The sequence below is a fragment of the Nilaparvata lugens genome, chromosome X (assembly GCF_014356525.2).
Source record: "Nilaparvata lugens isolate BPH chromosome X, ASM1435652v1, whole genome shotgun sequence".
Classification (NCBI taxonomy): Eukaryota; Metazoa; Arthropoda; class Insecta; order Hemiptera; family Delphacidae; genus Nilaparvata; species Nilaparvata lugens.
The window spans coordinates 104,455,603-104,469,939 of record NC_052518.1 but is presented as its reverse complement, the minus strand read 5'-3'; the positions used below and the strand labels follow the sequence as shown (position 1 = coordinate 104,469,939).

At 33.1% G+C, this 14,337-nt stretch overlaps 1 protein-coding gene across 10 annotated transcripts in view; it reads right to left on the bottom strand.

Moving 5' to 3' along the window:
- The window catches only part of LOC111048178 (neogenin), a 267,521-nt gene that overhangs the window by 48,978 nt on the left and 204,206 nt on the right, over window positions 1-14,337 (bottom strand). For 5 of the 10 annotated variants that reach the window (XM_039442944.1, XM_039442943.1, XM_039442942.1 and 2 more), the window contains exon 26: window positions 7,365-7,521. The exons of the other annotated variants lie outside the window; for them this stretch is intronic. The gene's annotated coding sequence lies outside the window, so the exon portion shown is untranslated. The remainder of the gene's footprint in view (window positions 1-7,364; window positions 7,522-14,337) is intronic. 10 annotated transcript variants of the gene reach the window in all.

The following is a 14,337-nucleotide window of genomic DNA, read 5'->3' as shown; positions in this document are numbered from 1 at the left end:
TATATATTAACATTGTCTACTTTTGTAATAATGCTCTCATAGGTGACTTTGAATCATATTTTGATCACATCGAATCATACTCTCATATAATTAAAGATAAATTGTTCATAGCTGGTGATTTCAACTTACCTGAAATAACTGACAAGGATTTTGATTTAATGAATGGTACTATGTGTGCAAAAAAGTTAAACAATTTCTCAGGATTTTTTTGATCTTCAATCTTATAATAATGTTAAAAATGCCAATGGCCGTACACTTGATTTGGTAATGTCTAGTATGCAGATTGAAGGGCTCAAACATGAGTCTTTGCCTTTGGTCCATGAAGATGTTGAACATCACCCAGCTCTGAGCATGGAATTGCTGACGGGTGTCCAGTTGAGTCGGGGGAGTCATCAGCATCAATCTGATGGGAGTTGAAGTATGATTTCAGGAGAGCGGACTATCTTTCTCTTTACAATATCCTTAGAGATTATAATTGGCAGGTTCTTTATAGTATTAAAGATGTTGATTCAGCGGTAGATCTTTTTTATTCAATCATATATTCATGTTTTGATCTCACCATCCCAAAAAAACGTGTCAATGCAATTAACTCGAAGTATCCTCCTTGGTTTAATCGGAATATCATACAGATGATTAAGAGGAAAAACAAACTCGCACAGAAGAAAAATTTTTCGGCCTATCATAGAAATCGGTTCAACGATATTAGAAGAGAGCTGAAGAATCTCATATCCCGTTCTCATGATGAGTATATGACTAGGGTACAGAGGAATATCAAGGGTGAGTCGAAGGAGTTCTGGAAGTTTGTGAATAGTAAGCGTGAGGCTAAGGGGATCTGTCAGAGAATGGAGCTCGGTGATAGGGCCTTTGTGGGATCTGAATTGCCCGATGGTTTTGCTGAGTACTTCAAGTCGGTTTATACTCCAATTACTTGCACCTTTAGTGATAACGTGAATCAGATTAGTGAGGAAAATGGAATTAGAAGGGATTTGGCTTCCAGTTCATTAGCTGTTTCATCAGTTTCTGTTGAGAGCATAAGGAGGGCAATTAACAGAATGAAGCCACTCACTACTCCTGGTGAGGATGAGGTTCCTGCATTCATAGTGAAAGGTTGCAGAGATGTGTTGGTTGACCCATTGAAATATATATTCGATTTATCTTTGGCGAAAGGTTTATTTCCTACAAGGTGGAAGATTTCCAAGGTAATACCCATTTTCAAGTCTGGCAGAAAGGATCTGATTGATAACTATCGTCTGATCTCCCTGCTGTCAGTCTTCGCTAAGATTTTTGAGCGTCTCTTGTATGGTGAGATTTTGTGTTACTCCCGTCCTCTGATATCGGACTGTCAACATGGGTTTCTCCCTGGAAGGTCTGTGGTCACCAATTTGATGGAGTTCACTATGGATGTTTCGAGGGTAATGGATTCTGGAGGTGAGGTTGATGTCATTTACACAGACTATGCAAAAGCATTTGATCGTGTTGATCAGGGAGCACTGTTGAGGAGACTTGATGATTTGGGTTTTTGTGTGCAACTTGTGAATCTTTTCAGAAGTTACTTATTCCATCATACCAATTATGTTATGGTCAGGTGTTCTAGATCAACTCCCTTTTTCAGCACTTCAGGAGTTCCACAGGGGAGTGTACTCGGTCCTCTTTTATGCCTTCTATTGATCAATGAACTGCCTCTCTAGTTAAAGAAAGCAAAATGTTTGATCTTTGCTGATGATGTAAAGCTCTACATGGAGATTACTAACTCCAATGATTGTAATTTGTTGCAGCAAGATCTTGACAGATTGGCTAGATGGTCTTCTATCAATGGACTTGACTTGAATGTTAGGAAGTGTAAGTGTATCTCATTCTCTAGAAAAAATTTGAAGATGAACTTTTCTTATGAAGTACATGGTATGAATCTGGAAAGAGTCGATACATGTAAGGATTTGGGTGTAATCTTTGATAGCTGTCTCAGGTTCTCAGTGCACATGGACTATAGCATAGCTAGAGCCAATAAAATGCTAGGTTTTGTTATGAGGAATACAGCCAACTTCAATAACCTTGATGCAATATGTACTGTTTATGTGTCATTGGTCCGGAGTGTGTTGGAATATTGCTCTGTGATTTGGAACCCTTATACTGATTTGTGTACTCATGGTCTTGAGGTAGTTCAGAATAAGTTTTTGAGGTTTCTCTATTACAAGCGCTTCGGCCAATCCTGTCCTTTGGGTTTTCCTACAGACCGTTTGTGTAAAATCTGACAAAGCATTTATTGGAACGGTTCCACTTGTTACTCGTTCCGTTACTACGTAGACATCATGTCGTCATTTTGTCCGTCTGTGCTGGCCAGTGACGTCTCAGTCACGGTTCCTCGGCACTGCTTTAATCAAGTTGGTTTCCTATATTATTCGTTGTGTTATTTGTCATTTCAATTTTAATATTTGTACTATTCGATTTTTTGGATTTTATTTTTGTCTTTAGGCATCTTACTTTCTAGATATTTGCTACTTTTTCACCAAACGTTTGTAAACGTGTTATGTTCGTGGATGACATTTCCGTTTTCGTTTTTGTTGCTGAGCGTGGGTCTGTCTTCTTGTCTTTTGCAATGGTTCCTAGTCGAGAGTGCATCTACGCTCTCGGTCTAAACCTTTTATCCATATTCATCTGATCTACGAAACGTTTTTAAAAGTGAATTATTCTTCCAAATTAATTCGTTTATTCTATTCTTCAATTGTGATTCAATTATTCATCGATTTCTTCACTTATTTACTCTGATAAACTTTGTCAAAATTGCAACCTCATGTGGGCGTTTATCGCTATTTATTTGATCTATGGAATGTTTTTAAAGTGTGAATTACTTCTGCAAATTAATTTGTTTGTTCTATTCTTCAATTTGTGATTCAACTATTCATTGATTTCTTCACATATTTATGCTGATAAACTTTGTCAAGTTCACAACCTCGTGTGGGCTTCAATTGCCATTCTTCTAACAATTGGCTTCACCTCGTGTAACTCAAACTTTCAAGTTCATCATCTCTACCGTTTGGAAATCATTCTAAAAATTCCACAACTTGAAGGTTGGATTATTCGTTTGGAATTCTACATGCTCCTGTTCTCATTTCCACTGGGGGATTTGCCTGCTGTGGTGGACGCTTCCATTCTTGTCATCGCTTGGCCAGATCACATCGTCGCTTGCTGATGTCCTGTTCCTTTGGGTATTGCGGATTCATTGCCTGTCCGCCTGGCTGCATCTCCTCTTCAAAACTTTATTCAGGTTACGTAAATCGTTCTATTCAATTTTCATTTACGTATGTATTACATAATTGTTTTATTGATGTCTATCTTGACATTCAATTCACTGAGGCCACTGACGCCTATTAATGGTTTTATTGATGTCTATCTTGACATTTAATTCACTGAAGGCCTATGCCGCCTATATAATTGTACTCAATAGTAGCAACTATTTCATTGGATTTGACAGCTACCCTTGGCTTTACAAGTGATATTTTAAGGCCACTGACGCCTATTAATGGTTCTATTGATGTCTATCTTGACATTCAACTCACTGAGGCCACCGACGCCTATTAATTGATCTATTGATGTCTATCTTGACATTCAATTCACTGAGGCCACCGATGCCTATTAATTGTTCAATTGATGTCTAACTTGACATTTAATTTACTGAAGGCCTATGCCGCCTATATTTTAATGTATTCTATTTGTTGAGCATTATCTACAGCTCATTGTCATTTGTTATTATTCATTTTGTACTATTGATGTCTATCTTGACATTCAATTCACTGAGGCCACTGACGCCTATTAATTGCTCAATTGATGTCTAACTTGACATTTAATTTACTGAAGGCCTATGCCGCCTATATTTTTATGTATTCTATTTGTTGAGCACTATCTACAGCTTATTGTCATTTATTATTATTCCTTTTGTAAATCATTGTCATTTATTATTATTCCTCTTGTAAATCATTAAGATTGAATTTTGCAGCAGTAACTTTTCATTATAGCACTCAATTTATATTCACAATTCAGGTATCATTAATATTACCTTTTCGATTATTGTCAGGCTTCAATGGTCATTAATGTCATTGATCTAATCTCATTTAAATTTTGTATTTCTCTAACGTTTTTTTATCACATGGTAATTATCCCAAGATTTCTCGACTCAATCTACTTACCATTGTTTTTGTATGTGGCCATCTGCCTATTATTATTTTATTATTATTAAATCTTATCTTGTTGACTCATTTAGTCTTTTATTGGCGTACTTACCACACTTCAAGCTATCAGTATTTTTATGCACAGAATTCAAAGATTTATTTGTAGGTATTTATACCAACTATCATTCACAGTCCACTGCCCTGACCTTGGATTCTGTCAGTTTGAGAAGTACCTTTCACTTTGTATCATTGAGATTACGACGGGAGAGAGACGCATTGATTTTCGTGCATGGTCTGTTAAGGGGTCGATTTTCTTCTCCTTCGCTGCTCTCATTGATCAGGTTCCATGTTCCTGCGTTCAATTCCAGAGATCATCCCACCTTTGATATTATCAGATGTAGAACGGTCAGTGGTTACAATGCTCCCCTGTTTAGTTCTCTTCAATTATACAATAGGCTTAATAATGCATTAGATTTTTTTGATTAAGACAGTGTGTTCAGGTGGGACTTGAATAAGATTTATGTTTGTTGAGTTTTGTCTTTTTTTTTCTTTCCTATGTTTTACATAATTTATTAGTGTTTTTATTTATAAGTTTCATATTTGCAAAGTTTCCATAATTCTCTTTTCTTTATTTCTTTTTTCTTTTCTTCTTGAATTTTTCAGTATTAGTTACATACTTAGTTCTTCTTCTTTTATCTGTTATACTATAAGTTTCATATTTGCAAGGTTTTCTATTATTTTTTGTTGTATTTTGTTTTTTCTAAAACTCAATAGTATATAAGTAAGTATTCTATTTTCATTTTAATGTATTGTATTTTCAAATTGTATTATGCTCAATGTGTGTTATGAGGGCAATAATGGGATTCAGCTCCTGGTGCCCTCAAATATGTAAATTTTCAAATAAATAAATAAATCACTCAGGCCACCAAATTGGTCTTTTGAACTGGTGAGCTGAGAGAGTGCTTGATGACCGCGTAGAGGCGAAACTAGAGGGAGAACGTTCCGAGGCGCGCTAGAGGAATGTTGTGCGTGAAATAGTGAGATGTAGTTTCTAGTAATGTGATTGAGGAGTGATTATGTTGAGAGAGAGAGAGAGAGAGAGAGAGAGTATAGATGTTTGTTATGGGATTTTTTCAATAGAGTGAGATTGTTTTGGTGAATTTGCGTATTTATTTGAATTATCCTATAAAAGTAGCAGGGCCCAGGACCCTAAAAACCTGGTGGTGGCAGCGCTACTAGAGAGCCACGCACGCCACAAACCCTTGCAACAGGGGTGCGAATCGCATTGGACGACGGCGGCGATTTCAACCATTTTCCCTCTGACGGCACCGTCATGTGGTTTGCAACAGTGTTCGCAATGTTTAATTCAAGTATTTATTGAAAGCATATATTTGTAATTTCTTGTTTGATTGAGTCAAGAATGTGAAACAAGTGAATATTATATTATACTTCGGCTCTATCCCACATCTTTTACACATACATTAATGTTGCTTCTTGGAGTCACTAAAAGATTATGAATAGGACAGCAGCAGAAAAAACCAAGTGGCACTTGATGATGCTGAGTTATCTCTAGTGAGATTCAAGTTATAAAGTCAGAATCTGATCAGCATTGGTCTGTAAGCAGACTAAGCATAGCTCTATCCATTTCCAACTCCACACAGTTGTTGTCAAACTGTTTCTAGACTATGTACAAATATGAACTACCAAATTACTTCATCTCAATAATAATGAAAATGTATCATCAAAAAAATTTAGATAAATATATCTTCTTGGTGGAATTAATGTAATCCAGATAGAAATGATCGTTATTGAAAATAATCAACATTAATATCAAGTCAGATTTACCGGGATAACTAGAATTACAACCATTTACTATAGAAGGTGATGAAAAGTGGCAACAATGATTTCCTTTCATTTCCACTGTCTTCATAACATGAATCTCACTATAGCTGTTCCATTACAATCTATCTCATTCAATTCTATTCTAATTGTATATAATAATAACTCAATATGTATTATACAGTGTTTTCATCAAGTCTCACACATTCAAATAAACGTGTCTGTAAAAAGTGGGAGTTTTATATTTCTTCAATGCTGTTTACCATCACGAACTGCTTATTATTAAATCACTTTTTTGCTATTAAAAAGGACGACTTGCAGTCAGATTCTTTCAGTAAATGAATTTATTCTCTTGATAGTTTAGTCTCTGCTAGTCGTTCTTTTTAATAGCAAAAACGTGTTTTACATTACGGTATTGTTGTGTAGCTACTGCAATCACCATTTATGGTATGAAACATAAAAGATATGAACATTCATTTAATATGTACAGGTTACAACATACAACATATCTGCAGCATTGTTTTCTGTCCAGTAATGTAGGCCTAATTATGTCATTTTGACAAGAGCATCGAGTGTTCCTTCTTGAACATTATTCTATCAGTATTCAATACCTCTAGATTTTTTTTCTCCGGTGGGGTTGATAATAATAATTATAAGAATTAATAATACATATGAGTGTATATCTATGTATATATAATAAAATATATTTTATATATATATATATATATAATATATATATATATATATATATATATATATATATATATATATAAACTAAAAGTTTAAACAAAATTTGATAACATAAGTTCAAAATGTCTGCCATGTTCATTAAAATATGCTAAAATTTGTTTTGCCACACTTGTTAACACTTTTGTTTATGAAGTATCCTTGAACAAATACTGCTAATCTTTGTTGTAATGTTCATTTTCAGTTTATTCAGAACTCAGAATATAAAGGCTAGTTTATCTCCAAGATAACCCCAAGGGAAAAAATCTATAGGCATTAGATACTGGTGAAAAACTGTTCAGAAAGGAATACTCCTTGCTCTTGGCAAAACCACATGCTTACATTATTGTAGGTACTCAAAACATTATGTACTGAAGACCTGCTGTAACATGCAAATTATTTTACTTTGCGATTTTATACATAAATAGTGATGCTATCTATCGGTAACCAACTAACCACACAAGTAATTCAAATGCCCCACTATTCACAAACATGTTTATTTGAATGTGGGCGACTCAATGAAGGCACTGTATTATCATAAAATAAATATAATGGCTTGATATTTAATTATTGTAATGATATTAGAAATTTATTAATTTCTGTGATATTTACTAGGAAACAGTTTGTTGAACTTACAGTTAGGACCCATTCCCTGAGGGTTTTCCTGACACCCTCAGGGGTGGGATTCACCGGCCGCTTGAATGAGGCCAAATAGGTCACCCCACCCACAATCTTTCGCCATCATGAATAAATTCCATCAAATAACGTTGCCGGAGAACGCCGTTTATTGTTACTGAAAATAAACATGAAGAAAAACTTGAATGTCTTTTGTTGATTATACAAACAAACCTCTTGAGAATATGAATAACATAATAATATTAAACTAATTGCCAAGTTCTTAAACCCGTCTATGGAATAGTCATGATCTTGCAAAAGACAGTATAATATAATATTTTGTTTGGTTGGAAATCAATTCAATTTAAATGCATATTACATTAAGAAAAATTATTAAACAATATGAAATGGATGACTATCCAGAGTATTGTTCAAGTAGATCATTTTGATATAAGGGTAAGTATTCCTAACTAGCAATTGGGAGGTACCGGGTTCGATTCCCGGGCTGACAACTAATTTTTGGATAGTAGTTCTCATCGAATTTCCATCTAGCTGTTAACCCTGTTGTCAATGTCTGCAGTTGCAGAAGTCTTCGGGGTGATTTGCAGCATTTATTTAGGATTTTCGTTAAATTATAATTATACTATCCAGAGTATTGTTCAAGTAGATCATTTTGATAACTTACGTTGCTGTTCAAAGTATAGGCCACCATTGGGTTTTATAGGCACAAAGGGGCTTTCATGTTTCATCGAGTTTTTTCTAATAAAAAGAGAAAATGGATAGGTTATAAATTCTCAACATATAGGCCTTTATTTGGGTAATGTCCTTTACTCAATTCATTTAACTATTCTCTTATCAGGGTGAAATAACACTTTACAAAAATTAGCTAACATATTTAAATATGATTATTTATATGGAAGCAGCTCTGAACTCAACAAGCTGCCCACATTATAAAAGATTGAACTCTCTTTTCATGATTGGCGAACAACTACTGTATGAAATGTCTTTTGCGAAAAAGCGCTGCGTCGCCTAACTGCACTTAGCCACTAGAAACTCTTTCTATTTTTATAATAATAGAGACCTGGGAGTATGGATCAACAGCTCATTAGAATGCCCTATTTGTAATATGAAAGAGAAGGAATATGTAGAGCATTTTCTGTTGAGGTGCCCGATGTATGGTGGAATAAGAAGACACTATTTAGTAAAATTCACTACAAATATAGTTACTGACGATGACAAACTCATGGTTTTACTTTCGAACTTTACGTAGCAGAAAATCAACCGTTTGTATGTATATACAATGGAAGCAATCGTAATCAGATCTATGATAATGAACACTTGAATGATGCCTGATAATTATAGTCAGGAAATAGAGGTTATCATTGAAGATATTGAAAGTATTCTATGCTCATTTTGGACGGTGAAGAGGGGAATGCAGTGAGCTGAATAAAGTAAGTTTGATGGGGATAGATTGAGCTCTAAAATGTAAGATAGTTGAATTAGATTATTGTATGTGTGGCGGATTATTATATAAAAATGTATTATTGGATATATTTGTCTAAAATTTATTATTGTTGAAGTTAATACTGTTATTACTCGTTTCGTTTATAAAATACGAATGGGTAGATATTTAAAACCAAAATGTTATTATTGTTGATTATTATAAAAGGTATTTTATTAGTACCATATGTAAAAAATGTAGTATTAGATAAATTTTCTATAAAATGTATTATTTTGAAGTTGAACTGTTATTACTCGTTTATAAAATATGTATAGATAGTTATATAATACTGGAATAGATGGATTTAAATAGAGAATGCATTTATTCAAATGCTAATTAAAATATAATTATTATTTTACGAAAATCCCAAATAAATGCTGCAAATCACCCCGAAGACCTCTGCTACTGCAGACATTGACAACAGGGTTAACAGCTAGATGGAAATTCAATGAGAACTACTATCCAAAAAAAAAATTTTTTTTGGATATTTTTTTGGATAGTAGTTCCCATCGAATTTCCATCTAGCTGTTAACCCTGTTGTCAATGTCTGCAGTAGTAGAGGTCTTCGGGGTGATTTGCAGCATTTATTTGGGATTTTCGTAAAATAATAATTATAATACTGGAATGCTATTGAGGCTTGAAACAAACTATGATTGATGAATATGGAATTGTTATTGCATGAAATTGTACAGATAAATATTTTATTTACATAAAATTCAAATTTTTCGAATGTAATATTCTTGTGTATATTAGAAACATATACTTGCTAAAGTACTCTTACTTGTGATATATAATAAAGCATGATTTAAGACATAAAAGTAATGTGATAACATGGAAAGCTGTAATGATTTTATTCAAGTAATGTGATATCATGAAATGTAATGATTGTATTCAACTCAACTCATTTGTATGAGCATATGTGCTTGAAACAAATAAAATTTATTTATTTAAATATAATTATTTGATGTGTACATCTGAATTTTATTAATAAAACTGTATTCATTTTGAATATTGAAATTATTATTAAACGAAAATCCAAATTAAATGCTGTGATTCACCATGAAGACTATATGAATTTCCATCTAGCTGTTCACCTTGTTGTCAATATTTGCAATAGCAGAAGTCGTTTTGGTGAATTACAGCATTTAATTAGGATTTTCGTTTAATAATAATAATTAATTCATTAGCATTTGAATAAATGCAATTTCTCAGTTCTCAGTAATTTCCATCAGTTACAGATTGTATCTGAAATGAGGAATTTGGTTAAAAACTTGAGAAATATTGTACTTTTTTGAAAAGTTTCAAGACAAAAAAAGGAATATTATGGATAAATTAATTTTAGCCCATGTTATTTATAGGGAATGCTAATATAGTGTAATGTAAATTTCACTACCGTATATACTTACTTCTCAAGAATACGATTCCCGCAAATTAAGCACAGGTCTTCCTTCTATCGACAATAATGATTTATTGACAATTGCTATACAAATCTCCAGATTGGTCTAAATATTTCACCGATTTAAGTTTGAAAGAACGGACGACCAAAATAACAAACTTCACTAACAATATTATGCTAAAACCGTGAAGAAGATTCCAGTCTAGATTCGTCTAACCTTTTCAATTGAATGAACTAAGAATTGAATACTGCAGTCTGTGAAAGTGATTTGTAATCGTTTATTACAGCAGAGAGTCAAGCGATAAGGAAAGATAAGCAATGTTGGAAATAGATATAGAAAATTAATAAATGAGAGAGAACCATCTTATTAAAAGTATCCGATAACAACTGTAGTGAATTTCATTCCAAACTGTCAGAATTCCTAATAAACAACAAACAATGCATCCTATTTAATCAACGCTGACTCTTCAATCTGGTAGTCTCACGATAGTTTAATAATGTGAATTGTAAATGAAAACAGATAATAAACTGCGGCCAATAATGCAGGTGTTCTGAATCTGATATAATTACTTCATCGAATTGATCTTGTTTTATTCTCAACTTACAGAAATTCTCTTCACTATTCTGAATGGAGAGAAAAATTCATTATTTACTTAAATAGCAAATTTATTATTTATAGCAATATATTTATTATTTGCATCAATAGCACAAATTACAACATATAGAGGCTCACAGATTTATGTCAAAACAAGCCTCATAATTGAATATCTATTGGTTACACATACAGAACTAAATAAATGAGAAATAAATAAGAAAAAATATCAACACCAACAAAATTCGTCATTTTAGATACAATATTTCAAATTAATACAGTCTTATTGCACTAAAGCACTCAAAAGCACTTAAAACAAAAATTGAGAACTGGATCAAGACCGAAAATGTTGTAGTCAAAATATTTTAATTCTAGGCATTTATAAATTATTTATTATCATGTTTTATTCATTTATTTCCCCCTTTAATATCTGAAAGTTGTCTATCAAACTGAATTCAATTTATATAATGTTATCCTGCACTGATTCAAATTAATTATTTCCCCCTTTACTATTGAAAGTTGTCTCTCAAACTGAACCCAATTTATATAATGTTCTCCTGCACTAATTTCAAATTCTTGATAATTATATCAAAATGAATATTTGTTCAACGAATTATATTTTGTTTACGTTTATGTTTATACTATGAACTACTCCACTATCATGTTTTTTCTTTTTCTTTTTTGATAGTGTATGCTAATTTTTTGTTTGAAGTTTTTTGTTTCTACAATTACTTTTTTTCTCAAATTGGAGTGCTTACTGAATGCTCGTTGCTAGCGTACAAACTTTGTTTTGCTGACAACGCCAATATTATATATTTTATTATTATTTAGTTTCAATAAAAGCTTTTGTATTTGTGTTAGTAAATTTCTAATGTATGAAACTGATTTTTTTCCATGTTTTGTGAATTATTTATATGAATTTGGCAATTTATTAATCAAATTTATTAATGAAATTTAATAATAATTTAAATAGTGTCATCTTATTTATGTTTAACTTACAGTATTAATTAAGTTTTATTTAAGAAATGTTCAATTTAAAGAGTAGAATTTTTCATTTAATTTTAGCGTTGTCAGTCCTTACATTGGAAACATAAACAGAAGAACACTTCAAATAATAGACTAATTCTATCTGCTTTGTCGAATGATAGGCTAGACAAGGATAAAGCAACACCAATGTTATAAAATACTGCCACGATAACACGTGGAATTTACAATATAGTACAATTTTTAAGAGAGCACTTCATCAGGATGTACGAGAAAGTTAAAGAGGATATAAATGTAGTAGATGGTATAGAATTGTAAAAATATTGACGCAATTTAGGCTATACTTACCACACCAGAGTAGTTGAATAATAATAGGATTGTTGAATTATTGTACAGTGTAATTGGTGATGTCTACTTATCAATTCAAATTCACTTTTAACTACTCTATTGTATCCAAACTCAGAAAATAACTTTAAATGTGCTCAAACTATTTATTGAATATTACTTTGTAATTGCGTTGAGATGTTGCCACCTTCTCATCTCAGCCAACAATGATCCAACAATAGAAAACGCGTTGTAGACTTGTAGAAAACATAACAAGAACATAATAATTAGTCAAGCATTGTGAGATTGTGTGAATGATGATGCGACATTCCTGGAAAAGTGAAGCTTAGTTTTAAACGCACACACAGCATATAATACGTGTGTATTGTGTATAAGCAGAGAAAACTCCTATAATTATAATTCTGTGGTATAAGCTGCTAGTGCATACCGAGAAATCAATTTATTATTGATATTTTAATTCAGCACAACGTGCTGTTTTTGATATAGCCTACTGGAGACATCATTTCAGCCATGACAACTTGTCTCATTATAAAGAGTCGAACATAATTGTTGTTCAACCATGTTCACCATATTTGTTATATGAGAAGGAGGAGGATGGAAAGGAGAAGAAGAAGGAGAATAGAAGAACTTTTGGAGACGAATGTCTTTTTATCGATGGAGTTCAAGTTCAATTGATCAATTCCAGATGGATAAGCTGCAAGTGAAGAAGTCTGAGTAGGCCTATGTGTTTTCCAATGTTTAGGTGATTGCGCGCTTTTTACTTTCCTTGCCCTACTACAAAAGCTACCCCAATTTCAAGTTTTCTATACGTTTCAAGGTCCCCTGAGTCCAAAAACATGATTTTTGGGTGTTGGTCTGTGTGTGTGTTGTGTGTGTGTGTGTGTGTGTGTGTGTGTGTGTGTGTGTGTGTGTGTGTGTGTGTGTGTGTGTGTGTATGTGTGTGTGTGTGTGTATGTGTGTGTGTATGTGTGTATGTGTGTTTGTCTGTGAACACGATAACTCCATTCCTAATTAACCGATTGACTTGAAATTTTAAACTTGAGGTCCTTATACCATGAGGACCCGACAATAAGAAATTCAATAAAATTCAATTCAAGATGGCGGAAAAAATGGCGGATAATTACGAAAAACCATGTTTTTCACGATTTTCTCAAAAACGGCTCTAACGATTTTCTTTAAATTTATACCATGGATAGCTATTTATAAGCCCTATCAACTGATATGAGTCTCATTTCTAGGAAAATTGCAGGAGCTGCGTAATATTCTCGAGAAAAATGGCGGATAATTACGAAAAACCATGTTTTTCACGATTTTCTCAAAAATTACTCGACTGATTTATTTCAAATTCATACTCTGTATAGTTATTTATCAGCTCCATCAACTGGCATGAGTCTCTTTTCTGGGAAACTAATGGGGGGGCTCACCCCATCCTTGAGAAATGGACTTTGTAACCTCCATCTCGTGCATGAGGTAGGTAGGTAGAGCAGTCTATAAAAATAACACATAGTCGAGATATTTCATCTGTAGAACAGCTGTTTTGACGACTTTTTAGAGAATCATCGGATTTCACAATTTACACAAAGGAAAAAGTACTCTGAAAACAATTATATACACACATATACAGTAGTCTGATCGTAGTTTCAAATAATTATGTTGCCGCCAATCGTCATTATGTTATTTCTCTAAATTATTGTCGTTTAAGAATGAGGCTCCCAGTTCAATGAGCAAGGAAAGTTGTGTGAGTGTACCACACCAGATTTTTCAATGTTGCACTCCTCCAGCTCCCAGATGGCGGCCAGAAAACAAAGACACCCGCCCTGTGGCCCTGTCGCTATGAAATTTCAACATTTTCTGAAATACTTGGCTAACAGACGCATGTAAACCCTGCAAAGTCAACAACGATCAAGTAAATAAACTGCTTCTTTATATTTATACATACCGGAACTCCATGATTCCTAAATTAATTATTAGTATACAGTTTTTAACACTTTTAATACCAGCATGAAATTATGAGACTAAATTCAATCTATTTCTGCTTTTAACAGACCATTTGCACTTTAAATGACTCGGGGCATTCAAAGTTATCTATACGATTCAATTTCTTTTATTTATGTGTATCAGCAGGTAACCCATGCTTCGCAAAGGTCTAATTACAAACTTTCAAGCTGAAATCTTG